The sequence below is a fragment of the Ursus americanus genome, chromosome 5 (assembly GCF_024610735.1).
Source record: "Ursus americanus isolate L20-20 chromosome 5, mUrsAme1.1.p, whole genome shotgun sequence".
NCBI classification, from domain to species: Eukaryota; Metazoa; Chordata; class Mammalia; order Carnivora; family Ursidae; genus Ursus; species Ursus americanus.
Window position 1 is genome coordinate 65,057,593 of NC_142131.1, and position 15,407 is coordinate 65,072,999.

The window sequence follows — 15,407 nt, forward strand, 5'->3', positions numbered from 1 at the left end:
CATCTTTATACCTACAGTGAAACTTGGAAACAGGAGAGCCAAGAAGAAGAAAAAAAAAAAAAAAGCAAAAAACAAAACACAGCAGTGTAATTCTGTATGAGAAATGAAGTTAATTTTTTTTAAATTAAAGATAGAGCAATTACTATTGAAAATTCCAAGGTGTCATTTTAATTGATTTCTTCAATTAGAAAAATCCTTTGGAATTTTGATCCTCTGATTTTAGGTAAAAGCGATAGAAGATATTCTTACAGGATTTTTTCCTTTGGTGCCCGAGGTTCTTGGTCATGCCACTTTGAAGAATAAAGAAGTAGACCAGGCCAGTGGTGGGCAGCAAAGCAAGGTTTATTGAGTGATAGGACAAAGCTCCCAAAGAGGGAGGGGACCTGAGAGCATTGCCAGTGGAGTTTCTAAGTTTAGGGGTTTTTATGGGCTTGTTGTGGGGCTGTTTTAATCTGATTAACCCTCCACGGACCTGTCATCCAATCAGGCTTTTGTCATCTATTAAACGGGAAAGGTTGACTTCTAACTATCCTTCATCAATATGTGACCTGAAGAAACAACATTCCTGACTTTTATTTCAGGGTAAACCCCACTTCAAAAAAATCACTGGAAAACAAACAGTAAATGGAATCCTATTTCTCATTTTTAACTCGTAGGTTTAATTCTGGGAAACTACTTGAATTCCTTAAAGATTTGCAACTTGCAAATGAAAAGTTCACTATACTCTGGTTTTTGTCCATTTTTTTTCCCTTTGGTTTTCTAAAATTGAGGCATTTCCAAACAATGCCCAGGAAAATAAGTTTCACAATAACTTAATACCTTCCTTTGTGAAGTTTGTTTTACCTAGGATATCTTGTAAAGGTAGACATCTGCTTGGTTAAATTGACGTATGAATGTATAGCCAGTTTTTACAATTTTAGTAATACAAAAATAGGTTAAATTTGAATGCTGAACTCTTAGGCTTCTCTCTTCATAGAGGAAGTGAATGATAGTAAAGAAACTGGGCACTGTGTTCCAGTGGTTCTCGATGGGGGTGGGGATGATGGGTTGTGATAGGTGGGGCATTAAGAGGCAGGGAGTGGGGGAAATTTTACCCCACTATGGGACATTTGACAATTTCTGGAGTCATTTTTGGTTGTCATAACTGGGAGGGGGTTTCACTAGCGTGCATTGGGTAGGGGCACAGGACAGCCCACTTAGACCAAAGAATTATTTCACCTAAAATGTCAAGTGTCAAGGTTGAGAATCTCTGCTATATTCTTATGGACGTGGGTTCAAATACCAGCTGTGCCCCCTTGTTACCTATGTGATCTTGAGAAAAATATTAAAATGAGACTTATGTTTACTTTCAATGTTTAGCGTAGTGCTAGGAACGTAATAGACCCTTAATAATTGGTAGCTATTATTATTGCTACTGTTGCTTCATATTGTATTAATTTATATTTTTATAAGAGACTGCTTAATGTTCAGATTGAAATCATCTTGCCTTTGAGAAGAGAGAGGGAAAAATGTGAAAAAGCCTATTAGCTCATGAATGGGGAGTTTTCCACAGCATTTTCCCTTGGAGCATAAAAAGAGACCTGAAGGTTACATTGCCAGTATGTAGGGCTATATATTGAATATATTTTGGCTTAGTATGGACCACAAATCGCAGACAACTTTGTGGTGCTCACTGAGACCTGATCAGATACATGTTTGTTTGTTTTATAATATTACTAGTCCCACCTTCAAAAGTAAGATAAAACAGTTGAACCAATAACTGGAAGTCATTTGGCTGGAGAGAAATGGAGCATGTAAAATACAATTTATAATATGTTGTATGTTTTAGGATATATATTACGTATTTTTAAAAGTGGGGATGCAAATGCTGGTCTGCATGTCATGGTCATTTGGAGAAAGTGAGATGAAATTCCATCTCTAAAGATTTCCCATGTATAAAGGCCAACTGAAAATCTTGGGGCATATGCCATCATGTAATCAATATTATCAAATAGACTTGCTTTTATACTGCAGAGTTTTCTCATCATATAAAGCGGGGCATAGAATCTTAAAATAGAGCTTTGGTGTCTACTAATTCACAGAGCTACCTAAATAGGAAGGATTTATTCCTGGATCAGTATTTACTGAGTGCCTACTCTGTGCTTGGTGCTGTCCTGGAAGTTGGGAGTATTACTACAAGTAGAAAAATCTAGTGGGGGAGGCAGTCATTAATTAATTAAAGAAATTAATTAAATACATATATACATGTATTTTCAAACTACAGGAAGTACTATGAAGAAAAATTAAAGGAGCTCACTTGTGAGATCAGAAAGCCCTGCTCCAAGCAATTCTAGTAAGTTCTAAAGACATTTTTGCACTATTTCCTTTATTCACTCATTCATTCGTTCATTCACTTGAGAAAACTTTATTAAATCTACCCTAGTTTATACCAGGCACTGTGCTAGCAGCTGGGGAAAAAATTGTAAATGAAATACTCATGATCCTTCTTGAAATTTATGATTTAGCTATTCAAGTGACCAAATGTTTTAAAGAAGTAGATTTCAACATTGCCATTTCCCTTGCAAAAATCACTAGGGAAAAAAAGAAAATGAGAGCAATGATCTGCAGATCAAATTAAATCACACAGGTATTATTAGTGATGTCAATTACATGCTGACCTTTGTGACAACACATGGACAAGCCTGCCATTTATTGTCAGTGTTTGCAAGAAGAAAGGGGAGGCTCTGTTGACATCATTAAGTAATGACCTTGATTATTGAAAAAGGAGAAAATGCAGAGAAGAAAGTCAGAAGAATCTCCTGATTGCATTATGGTTTTCTAGCAGGCAACAGATTGTCTCTGACTGGAAGAGTTACCCTTTGTCATTGTTCCTAAAATTAATTCTATTTGTTTAAATAGTCACAAAACATATAATTTCTTACTTTGCCTCTAGTAAATACATATTATAGATAGATTTTAAAATAAGAGGTCTCAAATTCAATAGTATCTTTTTATAAATGATTATTTCAAATTCCATTTATTAAGGCTTAATTACTGTCTCTCTATATAATGAGTCCACTGCAAACCTTATAAATGCTTCCAATAATTACATGAAATTTTAATGAATACACAATAATGGTCTTATTAATTTTAAATTAAATGTACTTGTTCACTTTTGGAAATAAATTTAAAGTGCCACTATAAATAACTCAGGAAAGTGAATTCATTTTTACACAAGAGAGACTATTAGTTTGGAAGTTTATAACTGTAAATACTCTTTTTCTTCTCAAAGAATAGGAGTAGTGATGGAATTTGAGTGATTTCTTTTGTTCTGTGTGCTGTACACATATAGTCATCACTGGATATTTGTTACCTTATGGGTTATTTAGTTTAATTTTTATACAGTAGTAAGGCAGGGTTGGTATTATATTCAATTTAGAGATGGGGAAAAAAGGTTTACAGAGGTTACTTGGCAAGCTCAAAATCATGTCTTCTAAGAGCTGATCAGATTTCAGTCTAAGTGTCTAAAATCCCCAGGACTTAACCACTGTTTTAGTAGACTAATATCATTGACTTACTTTCTAATTTCTAATTAAATTACACTTGGTAAGGGGGTTCATCAAAGCTGGAAATTTTCTTGGAGAATAGATTGTTGAAAAAACTTTGGCTTTGTCAGTAACAATAGGCAAAATAACAATGAAAGCTGAACACCTCTGTCTTAAAGGGGGGAAAGTGTGCTGGAACAGCTCGTATTGGCCCACAGAAGGGGGTTGTTAAATACTAACCTCCACACCACTGAGTATAACTATAATCAACAAAATTGGGCTCTCTGCTCCTCCTCATTTGACAAACAGCTGCATCTTCTGGTGCAGTCCCAGCTGTGTCCCCAAGACACGATGGTGAAGGTCAGAGTAAAAGGATTTGGCCAAATTGGGTGCCTGGTCACCAGGGCGGCTTTTAACTGTGGGAAAGTGGATATTGTCACCACTAATGACCCCTTCATTGACCTCAACTACATGGTCTACATGTTCTAGTGTGATTCCACCAACGGCAAATTCAACAGCATAGTCAAGGCTGAGGATGGGAAACTTGTTATCAATTGATAGCCATCTCCATCTTCTAGGAGTGAGATCCTGCCAACATCAAGTGTTGTGATGCTGGTGCTGAGTGTGTTGCAAAGTCCACTAGGGTCTTCACCACCATAGAGAAGGCTGGGGCTCACTTGAAGGGTGGGGCAAGAGGGTCATCATCTCTGCCCCATCTGCTAATGCCCCCATGTTTGTGATGGGTGTGGATCATGGGAAGTATGACAACTCCCTCAAGATTGTCAGCAATGCCTCCTGCACCACCAGTTGCTTGGCCGTTCTGGCCAAGGTCATCCATGACAACTTTGGCATCATGAAGGGACTCATCACAACAGTCCACACCATCATGCCACCCAAGACCGTGGACAGTCCCTCTGAGAAGCTATGGTGTGATGGCCAAAGAGCTGCCTGGAACATCATTTCTGCTTTTTTTTGGTGTTACCAAAGCTGTAGGCAAGGTTGACCCTGAGCTGAATGGGAAGTTCAATGGCGTGGGCTTCTGTGTCCCCACCCTCACGGTGTCAGTCATGGATTCGGCCTGCTGCCTGGAGAAAGCTGCCAAATATGATGACATTATGAGTGTGGTGAAGCAGGCATCAGAGGCCCCCCTCAAGAGCATCCTGGGGTACAGTGAGGACTAGGTTGTCTCCTGTGACTTCAGCAGTGACACCCACTTTTCCACCTTCTTTGACATTGGGGCTGGCAATGCCCTCAATGGCCACTTTGTCAAACTCATTTCCTGGTATGACAATGAATTTGGCCTTATGGTCCACATGGCCTCCAAGGATAAGTGCCCTCTGGACCACCAGCTCCAGTGAGAGCAAAAGGAAGAGAGAGGCCCTCAGCTTTTGGGGAGACCTCACTCCAATCCATTCCCCCAACACACTGAGAATCTCCCAACCTCTACACAGTTTCTATCCCAGACCCCATGAAGAAGGGGAAGATTTTAGGAAGCCTGACCTTGTCATGTACCATCAGTAAAGTATACTGTACCCAGCCAAACAACAGCAACAACAAAACAAAATAAAAAATCCAAGATGCATGTTAGGGAAGGAGGTCCCTGATGTCTTTTTCTATCTGTTTCAAGTAATCATAATATTTTCTGATTTTTCACATATTAATGGAAATTTAACTCTTGAGAGAGACTTAAAACTTCTTTCCACTTTTATATTCAGTCTAAAGGAAAGTCATAGGTAAACATCCTATCAAAAAACCCAACCCTTTATTTCTACAGCATGATCTTACTTTCATATTCTCATGGATTTCTTTTTCATTTATACTTTATGCCATATGTTTAGAAGAGCATCATCTCAGACCATTCATACTGGCAAAAACCAACATCTTGAATGTTTTATTTTACCTTCACTTATTCCTTCTGTGATGTTCTTGCTGATTTTATGTAGATTTGAGTTTCTGACCTGTATTACTTTCCCTCACTCAAAATAACTTCTTTTAACATTTCTTACAAGGCAGTTCTATTGGCAACAAATTCCTTCAGTTTTTGTTTGTTAAGAAAGTCTTTATTTCTCTTTTACTTTTGAAGGATTTTTTTGCAGGGTATGGAATTCTAGGTTGGCGGGTTTTTTCCCTCTCAACACTTTAAATATTTCGCTTTACTCTCCTTGCTTGCATGGTTTTTGAGGACAAGTCGGATGCAATTCTTATCTTTGTTCTTCTATAGGTATGGTATATTTTCCTCTTTGGCTTCTTTCAGTTTTTTTTTTTTTCTTCATATGTGATTTTCTGTAGTTTTACATAAGTTTTAACAAAGCTGCAGGAAAAGGTGTGTGTGTGTGTGTGTGTGTGTGTATTGCTTTAATTAATTCTAAAACAGATTATCAGTGATAATCAGCAGCAAGACAGATAACTTCTCTTTCTATGGTTAGCTTCTTTTATTTTTGTTTCCTAGTTAGGGAATGATTTTATTGCTTGAGTACATAGTCAAATCTATGTGACCGGGTTGGAGACTGTGGATGACTTGTATTTCCAATTGCAGGGGAGGGCTCGTTTGGTCTTATAATATCAAGCCAATGGGTGAATACGGCTGTCTATCAGAATCAGTCGGAATTTAGCATCCTTATCCTTTCTATTCCTCTCAAGATGCTTTCAACAGCAACAGCTTTCTTAATCAAATGGTAGAGATCCTCAGGAAGATCAGGAACAAGTCCTTTGGACTTAAGAATTCTCAAGATTTTATTGCCTGTCACAAAACGTACTTGTGCAACATCATGGGAGTCTCTCAGGATCACACCGATTTGTGAGGGAGCCAGGCCCTTTTTGGCCAGTTTGTAGATCTGCTCTTTCACGTCCTCAGACATCAACTTCAGCCAGGTAGGGACGCTGAGGCGGGAAGGCAGAGCTGGCTGGGACAGGCCTTTCCCGGGGAGTGTGTATGGGATTCATGATGGCGACCGTCAGGCACCGAAAAAAAGTTATGGATAACTTCTTTGAATATTATTATTTCTCCTCCTCCTCCTCCTTTTTTTATATCCTCTTTTACTTTTTATTTTGTTATTTTTTATTTTTCCAAAGTAAATTCTCCCTCCTACATGGGGCGTGAACTCATGACCTCAAGATCAAGAGTCTCATGAGCCTCTGACTGAGCCAGCCAGGTGTCCCCTTCCTTTTCCTCTTTACTTCTTTTCCTCCTCCTAATTTTTCCTCTTCCCCTTCTTTCTCTCATGTTCCTCATCTGCCTCTTTTTTTATTCATAGAACAATCTAACACTGAACTCTTTAAATGAGGCCAGAGCAAAACTTGGCCATGATTGACTATCTTGAGTTGTATGTACTCACAGTGCCTGAAAGGGCCATAACTAATTTTCGAATGAATGAATGGTACTGTTTGTGCAAATGAACTTAGAAAGAGGGTTAATTGAATACGAAAATCATATACATAGTTTCTTTAGAAAAATAATTCTTTTTTCCCCCATGTGCTCGAGTTGCTTTGATTCAGAAATGTAACTCTGAAGGGCAGGCTTTATTATACAAAAGTACATTTTCTTGGGTGGTCTGTTTGCTTGTTTGACTAAAGACATCTCAACAAGCTGTCATTTGAAAAGATTCTTTTCCCAAATTTGCATGGTTAAAAAAACCTCAGAAATATCAGTTGTGTTAGTGTTGCTACTGTGTGAAACATGATCTCAAACTGATCATTCAAAGAGCAACATCAGAATGAGGACCGTTTCCTAAACAGACTGCTTTTCAATAAACGAGTACAACTCTGAACCTCAGTCTAGGAAAGATGAATGTCATGACAGTCATTTCTTAAATGAAATGTAAAGTCTTGGCGGGGGAGATGCTTAGAATCACAGTCTGTGAGAGCTTGATGTTTAATTTTTGTACCAAATTACTTTTTCCTTTGTAAACTCATTATTTTTTGTTTGCATAGCATCTTAAACTTCATTCTTATTCTTCTGTTGCTTTGGAAGTCAAAGAGAAATCTTCCATAATTAAATTCCTTTGTCAGCAGTGCTCTTAGTTAAATTTTATAGTAATGATCAATGGTCAATGCCACTGAAAATAATTTCCAATAAGGGGGTTCGCCTACCCTCTTGAAAGCCTGTTTTACTGTTTGGAATCATTCTTGCAGTGAAATGTTCCTATATGCACAAAAAAAAACCCAAAACCAAAACCAGAACCAAAAATAAACAAACAAATGAAAAACCCGAAAAGAAACAAACAAGAAAAACTAGAGTCGAGAAATTCAGCCAGTGTCATCATACTTTTGTTAAGCCTTGAGTAAGGTGTAGATATTGACCAAATGCTGAGTTACAAATAAAAATAAGGCCCCAAGATGTTTATGGTGATAAGAGAGCAGCCCCAGAACTACAGAGTCTAATGCTGACTAATGGGTGCCTGGGGAGAGGTATTGATTGTGAGGGTGCTTTAGTGTTGACATTGACCATCTTATTGATTAGTAAGGTTGGTTTAGTTGACTTGGCTAGCTAGGTGTGTATCTCTTTTTTTCTTTACCTCTCTGTCCATGTGTCTGTAGAATCTTGGCAAAGAGGAAAACTTTCCAGGTGAGAAAGGGCTATTTATTAGCCAAAGCATAGTGTAATTATAAATAAAATATTCAGGGGAGAGCTACAGAGATAAGGTGTTATTTGAACGAGGCCTTGAAAGATGAGTGCCATTTTGACAGTGAAAGATGAAGATGGGTGTGTGAAAGACATTTCATGGATGAGGAACGGCATGGGCTTGATGGTAAGATACAAAGGATGTTGAAGAAGGCAACATTATTAGGAAGTGACAGGGCATGACTATGGCAGTAGATTCAAAAGAGTGGGACCATCCATCTCTTAAAAAGGAACTCAGTATATCAATTTTGAGTGGATTTCAGAATAATGTGTTGCCAAGAATTCAACTTGAGGAATTACTTAATCACAGAAAGCTTATGGGGAGCATGAGGAAGTATAGAAATTTTAAGGAAAAAAAAAACAGAAAAGAAAACGTCAAAGAATAAGAGATGAGAAAGATCTTGAAGACAAGAATGTGCTCAGAAAAATAAGTTGGAGGGGCTCCTGGGTGGCACAGCGGTTAGGCGTCTGCCTTCGGCTCAGGGCGTGATCCCGGCGTTATGGGATCGAGCCCCACATCAGGCTCCTCCGCTATGAGCCTGTTTCTTCCTCTCCCACTGCCCCTGCTTGTGTTCCCTCTCTCGCTGGCTGTCTCTATCTGTGTTAAATAAATAAATAAAATCTTTAAAAAAAAAAAAAGAAAAATAAGTTGGAAACATCTTCTAGATAACTGACCTTTATGCAATTGACTGTGGGTGTGCCACTTGGGGAACTGGGTAAATCCTATGACAAAGCATGACTTTATTCACTCCTTCAAGACCTGAGACTGTGCTACAGATCTTAAGATGTTCCCTAATATGCAGTGAATTTCAGGGCCTGAACAGCACTTCTATTTTTCAGAGTAGAGAGCACCAAGTCCACAGTAGAATGAGAATATTCTTCCTCTAGTTAGCACTTTCAGCTGTCAGGCCTGGAGAAAAACACTGCTTCCTTCCCGACAGCAGCATCTCACAGTGTGGTTGATGGTGATTAGGGGATGCTATATTAAAATAACCCAGAAAACCGTCCCCCTTTGAGATGAATACTTGTGAAAATGAGTGGGCATTAGGCTGCGTTTGGTATCGGAACCAGCACATGCTCTTAAAACGATGTTATTTAAGAAACTATTTCAATTAGAAGGGGAAAAAAATCTGTTTAAATCTGGATATACTACTAATCACGGTATTAAAAACACAGCTACATAATCTTGTTGTTTTTTTTTTTTTTAATTTCTCTGGGGTTCAGGCTTCACATGTGGTTAGTCATGTGCAAAACAGAAGGAAAACTTCCACTGTCAATTTATGTTGATTCCCATCTGCCATGAATGGTAACCCATGATCTTTCCTACGTCGGGTATTTTTGTTGTCTTCTTGTTGCTATTTTACAAAGAATCTGCAATCACTTATTCTGTGTGTCTCACCCAGTTCTTGAAAAGAGACAACACTTGAAAACATAATGGCCAGATGATCTCAGGATGCAAGAATCCTTCAGATGTTTGCTGGGAACTATTGAAAGATGCTTCAGTTTGACAAAAGCAGGAAATGTTAATTTTCAGCTCATTTATAAACAGGGGGATGATCTGTAAAGGGAAAACTGTTGTCACAGCAAATGTACACTTGAGTGATTCAAACCTAATTAGTGGTTATATGATTCACTTTGAATATATTTACTGTAACAACTGGTAAACTCTGTTTCAAATTCAGCTGTTGAATAGACTATTTTTTCTTAAACAAAACACTTCTGCAAATTTCTTCTTGTTTTTCTTATCCAAACCAACACTTTTCATACCTTCGTCCTTGATGTATGTGCTAATATAACGAGTGATTAGCTCCCTCTGTCTTCTTTTGGTTCCCACTCTACTCCTCCGTGCAAAACTGCTAACATATTTACTTGAAGAAAACATATTAGCATTACCCACTTGTTCTCGGCGGCAGAAGGATGTATTATCTGGTGAAAGTATGCAGTAAGTAGGGAGTTATTTAATTATGAAAAATAGAGTCACGATCCCCAAAGACTATTGAACAAGATGTCCGAAGCAATTGATATATGGTAATCCTTTGTGAAGCATTCTCGTTTTGTTAAATACTTGACTAGGTCTGACCAAGAAAAGAGGAATTAAAGCAGAGTGGTGATTTAGTGACTGTAAATGCAAACAATTTGCAGTATGGTTCATTAAAAGAAATATTTATGTAAAGCAGACATAATTTATCTCTTGGATATAACACAAATTTATTTGGGGGAATCATTCTCATAACCAAATATTCTAAAATTCAGATAATATAGGCTTCAGACCAGCAGTAATGGAAAGAAAAGTCTTCTCCTCTACTTCATATGCTTTCAAAAAATTGGGTTATAAAAATAGCAAGTTTGTGGCAGATATTCTGGAAAACATAGGAGCGTATAGGAAAAAGAGAAAAAAATGTAATTCCACTACTCATAGCATTTAGAAGTATTTTGTTTCCTGTTTCTCAGTCTCAGCATGTGGAATTAAAAAAAAAACACAACACCAGAATCATATTATATATACAGTTCTGTAGCTTTTTAGAACACGGTGCTTTTCCAAGTGCCTGCTTGGATGTCTGCATGCCTCACTGGGCTCTTTGAAAACCCGATTCCTCGCTCCAGAGATAGACATGGATCCACAAAGAATACTGCTGTTTTATAGCTATGCCAACATTCATTTTCCCAGAAATGTGAGACCCTTGTTGAAAATAGTAACTTTTGCCTACTGGTTTTTTTTTGAAGGCTTAGGTATTAGAAATGAACAAGTATTAAAAATAAACATAAACTTGAATGCACATTTTAGCAGGGATAGTTGAGGGAAGGAAAGTTTCTAGAAGGTTCGTTAGGACAATGAGGGCAGAGTCCTTGAGATACGTCTCAAAGCCATAGTCACAGGGTGGTGAGGACAAAGTTACCTGCGTTGAAAGGACTTCACCTCTCCGCTAGGTGATCACTTGAGCGGGGTTTAAGGACAGTGTGAATAAACTCTTGATTTTGGCATATCCGTGTAGGCTAGTTAGCTTTCCACAGAAAAACAAATGAAACAAAACCAAACAGAAAATCCCATTCCTTGACTGCAAACACTTTGTGCCCTCGTGAACTCAGTCATATCACTTTGTTTTCTTTCTGAATTGTAGCTAGAAAAATGAAAAAAGGATCACCCTGACAGCAAAGAGAAAATTACTTTACCACCGTGGGTGGATAATGTGCTGTGAGGTCAGATTCTTAAATACTGTGGTTGGAATTTTTTTTTTTTTAATTTTTATAAGGCTGAATGATTTTATTACCACTAATAACCTGTGTGACTCTGAAAGTTAAAATAATCTGGGTAATCAAAATTTATGCTTTAGGACAAAGATGATTATCTGCAGATGAGAGGGAGGAAATTCTTCTTTCCCCAATTTTCTCTGCTAACAACACTGTGGGTGAATAACTGTGTGACGCTTTTGGCTAACATTCTGTGGTGGACGGGTGGGGAGGCCCTTCTTTGAAATATCACATGTTGGTGGCCGTAGGCAGTGAACTAGGCAAGTGATGGAGTGATCGGAAACTTCACTCGGAGCAAAAGGACCCCTTGGAGATACTGCAGAAGAGGCTGATCTGGCCACCTCTTTGAGAAGACCATTCCTTAAACTGTTGAGTTTTAATTTTTTCATAAGTTTATTTTAAAACATCTCTTTATAATGGAGATTGTATTTGTTCTACCTTATAGGGGTCACACCGTGTTTTGAGAGTCCTTCTTCCCCATGTTCAGCAAGATGGCTACTTTGGGTGTTTCAAATGAGGAGTTGGGGAGAATAGTATTAAGAATATGCTGGGTTTCATCTGGGTTCATGGGAGACAAGACTTTCTGTTATCATTCAAATATGAATGGATTCGATTTGTGGATTTCAGTTCCAATAGTTAAAGGAAAACAATTCAGAGCAGAGGTAACAGATTAAAGTATGTGAATTTCCTCCAGAACTCTCTAAATCCGATTATATCTGACCCAGAGCCCCCTCACATGAAGGTGGCAAGAATACTAAACTCAAGTCAGTTACTACCCATTCTTCCAGAAATGGACTTGTAGTCCAATGGTCCTACAGAGTTTAGAAAAAGTAATCTCTAAAAAAAAAATCTGTGCATGTGGTGGTCTATTAATATATTTATTATAAAACGTACAAAAATAGAAATACAGAGACTGTGCAACAATTATTTTTTAAGTATTTAAATTGTAATATTGATGAAGTACATCTTTGTCATATTGTTATTTATAATTATTAGCGAGCAAAACTTGACCGAGTGTGCTTTATAGTTTTGAAAATATTCCTTTTATATCAGTGATGCAACTGTTGGCTCGTAAGTCCAGTTTAATTTCACACTTGGTTTTAATGAAAACAAAGCTGAAAAAGATTTCTAATAAAGATAAATAGATCCATATGGATAAAGTGCAAACTTGACTCCATTTGTAAAATTATAACTTTCTTTGTATCTAGTAATAGGTTTTGTTGAAATTTATCTGATACTTTTCCAAGTTCCATGATGTCATTGAGTTGGTGGTTCTTATCCATTAACACAAAGGTTTTCCTTTGTTACATTTTTACTGAAGGGTTTAAATCCAGTGAAACTCTGCATAGATGAGTACACAACAGCCTAGAAAACTGTGTTTCCAAGTTTTTAAAAGTGTAAGAAATGAGGCTTTTAAAAAACATAATACATAAACAAGACATAAAATACGAACGAAACATAAACAAAAAAGATAATATGCTTACTTCATTTTGGCAGGAAAGTCACATGTTTCCATTTCCTAAGATCTGTTTTCAAAATTGTCTCTACCTTAAAAATCTTTCAGCATGTAGTCATTTCTTTCCACTCATGTTTAAAATGTTACCTTTACCTTGAGGGAGCAAGTAAGTGGGTTGTGGGTTTTTTTGTTTGTTTTTTGTTTTTTGTTTTTTGTTTTGTTTTGTTTTTGTTTTTGTTTTGTTTTTTTTTGAGAATGTGAGGGAGAAGGAGAAAAAGAGGGGGGAAGAGGGAGAGAAAATCTCAAGCAGATTCCCCGCTCAATGCGGAGCTTGAGGCGGGGCTCGATCTCACAATCCTGAGATCCTGACCTGAGCTGGAATCAAGAGTCAGATGCTTAACCTACTAAGACACACAGTAGCCCTGCTTTTTTTTTTTTTTTTTTTGGTAAGTGTTCTAGGTGTCTTAGCATTGACATTCACTTATTAGCACAGGAAGGTAAACAAATTTGAAATGCGTATTTTTTTGTAAAAAATATATGTCTGTAACCTATCTTTAAATTTGACAGTCCTCTTAAATACTTTGCCATTAGATAGCATTACATAAAGGATGGTCACACACCGTCTCATTCCACTACACGGAAGGATTCCTTATTCAAGATCCTATAAATCTATAAACTGATGTATAGAAGCTGCAAAAAAAGCAATACGTGGCAAGTCAGAGAGAGCCTACGCAAGCCTTGTTACCCTCTGCTCTGTGGACCTACCACTTTCCCATCAGGTTAGCTGAATACTGGGGCTGGTGGAGGAGAGTCTGACAAATGGATTATGTTTAAGTTCTTTCTTTCTTTCTTTCTTTCTTTCTTTCTTTCTTTCTTTCTTTCTTTCTTTCTTTCTTTCTTTCTTTTTTTTTTCTTAAGCAAGTCTAGCCCTTAGATGCAACTATAGGAGTATATTTATACCTGGGAATGACTGATGTTCTTTCTTCAGAATGTCTCCTCTGACCTTTGACTCCCAGACACCAGGGGACAGTGTTGGAAGCGCCCGAGGCTTTGTTGCTCCCGGGCTTGTCTGGAACTCAGGAACATTAGATGAGGCTGGGGCTTGGCTGCCCAGTGTTCATCCTCCCTACAGACAGTTGTTCATGTCTGAGGGCCAGCTACGCCAGCGCAGTCCTACAAGGAAGTGGAATCACTGTTCTCTGGACCCAGGGAACATTCCAGTAGGCAGTTGTGTTTGTTTGCCCCACAACGGAAGTTCTTTATGCAGTTTAAGGTAAGTCACCATGAGGTTCTAGACCCTCCACTTCCTACTGACCAGGACTTTTTACTGTCTTGAGAATATTCATTCAGTCTAGGTTCAGTGTGGGGGCTGGAAAAGAGGGGTTAAGCCGGTGGCGTGGATTTGAGGAGTTTGAGGAAGGCTCACCTAACTCGTGGCCATCTCTACCAGAAAGCCCAGAAGTTAATCAGTCAGATTTGCATTTGAATGCCAGATCCACTGCTTACTAGATGAGGGAATTTAATAAAAGGTTTAATGTGCTGGAAACTCGGTTTCCTCTTCCATAAAATAAGCATAAAAGTCTTATCTTTCACAGCTGGCAAGAGGATTAAGGATAATAGATGTAAAGTGTTTAGTACACTATCTAGGTATTCAATAAATAGTGGCTTTTAGCCCATTTTTTCTTACCCATCCTTTTCTGTGTGGATCAGATCCCTTCTTCATGTTCGGAATGAACAAGGAGAGTATTATAGACTGAATTCGTCTCCCCAAAATTCATTTGTTGACGCCCCAACCCCCAGTGTGTTGTTCTTTGGAGGTGGGGCCTTTGAGAGATGATTAGAGTTAGATTCGTTCATGAGGGTGGGGCCTTCATGATGGAATTCATGCCTTATAAAAAGCGGAAGAAACACAAGATCTCTCTGTTTCTGTCTCTCTCGCTCTCATTTTCTCTCTTCATCTCCCACAATGTGAGGAAGGAGCCAGAAGGTGGCAAATCGTCGGCAAACCAAGAAGAGTGCTTTTGCATTTGAGGAACGAAATATACTTATGTCAAACACTGGGGGCTTGGGACTCAGAATGTCTGGATGTGGAATCCCAGCCCTGACACTCTGTGTTATCTTGGAGAAATTATTTATCCTCTTGAAGTGTATTTCCTCATCTCTAAAGTGGGTTTAAGTAATGCCTTATGGAGTTCTTATGAAATTGAATGAGATAATTCACATAAAGTTATTGACAACAATAATGCTATTGTCAGAGGTTGATGTTATTCGTGGGGGGATTTTATGTGACGTGAAAAAGACGTTGTTCCCACTGTCGAGGATTTTATGACCAGAATGAGCTACTTCTTGGCTTAATGAGTGATTCTAGATGCATTAAGACTGTCATACTGGGGGCTGCATTGTCTGTAGTTAACGGTAAAGTGCACGTGTGTTTCTAAGTGCTTTATCACGGTTTGGCTGTGCCACATGTCCTTCTCTGTCTCATTTATATTCAGCATGCTTTTTCTGATATGAGATCTGTCTTGTATGTTGCTCTTTTTTTTTTTTTTTTCATTTG

At 38.1% G+C, this 15,407-nt stretch overlaps 1 long non-coding RNA gene and 2 pseudogenes across 1 annotated transcript in view; 2 read left to right on the plus strand and 1 right to left on the minus strand.

Moving 5' to 3' along the window:
• Positions 1-15,407, plus strand: part of LOC123790406 (uncharacterized) — a 299,132-nt gene that overhangs the window by 210,135 nt on the left and 73,590 nt on the right. The window lies entirely within an intron of this gene.
• Positions 3,861-4,893, plus strand: LOC148110136 (glyceraldehyde-3-phosphate dehydrogenase pseudogene; annotated as a pseudogene).
• Positions 6,012-6,448, minus strand: LOC148110137 (small ribosomal subunit protein uS15 pseudogene; annotated as a pseudogene).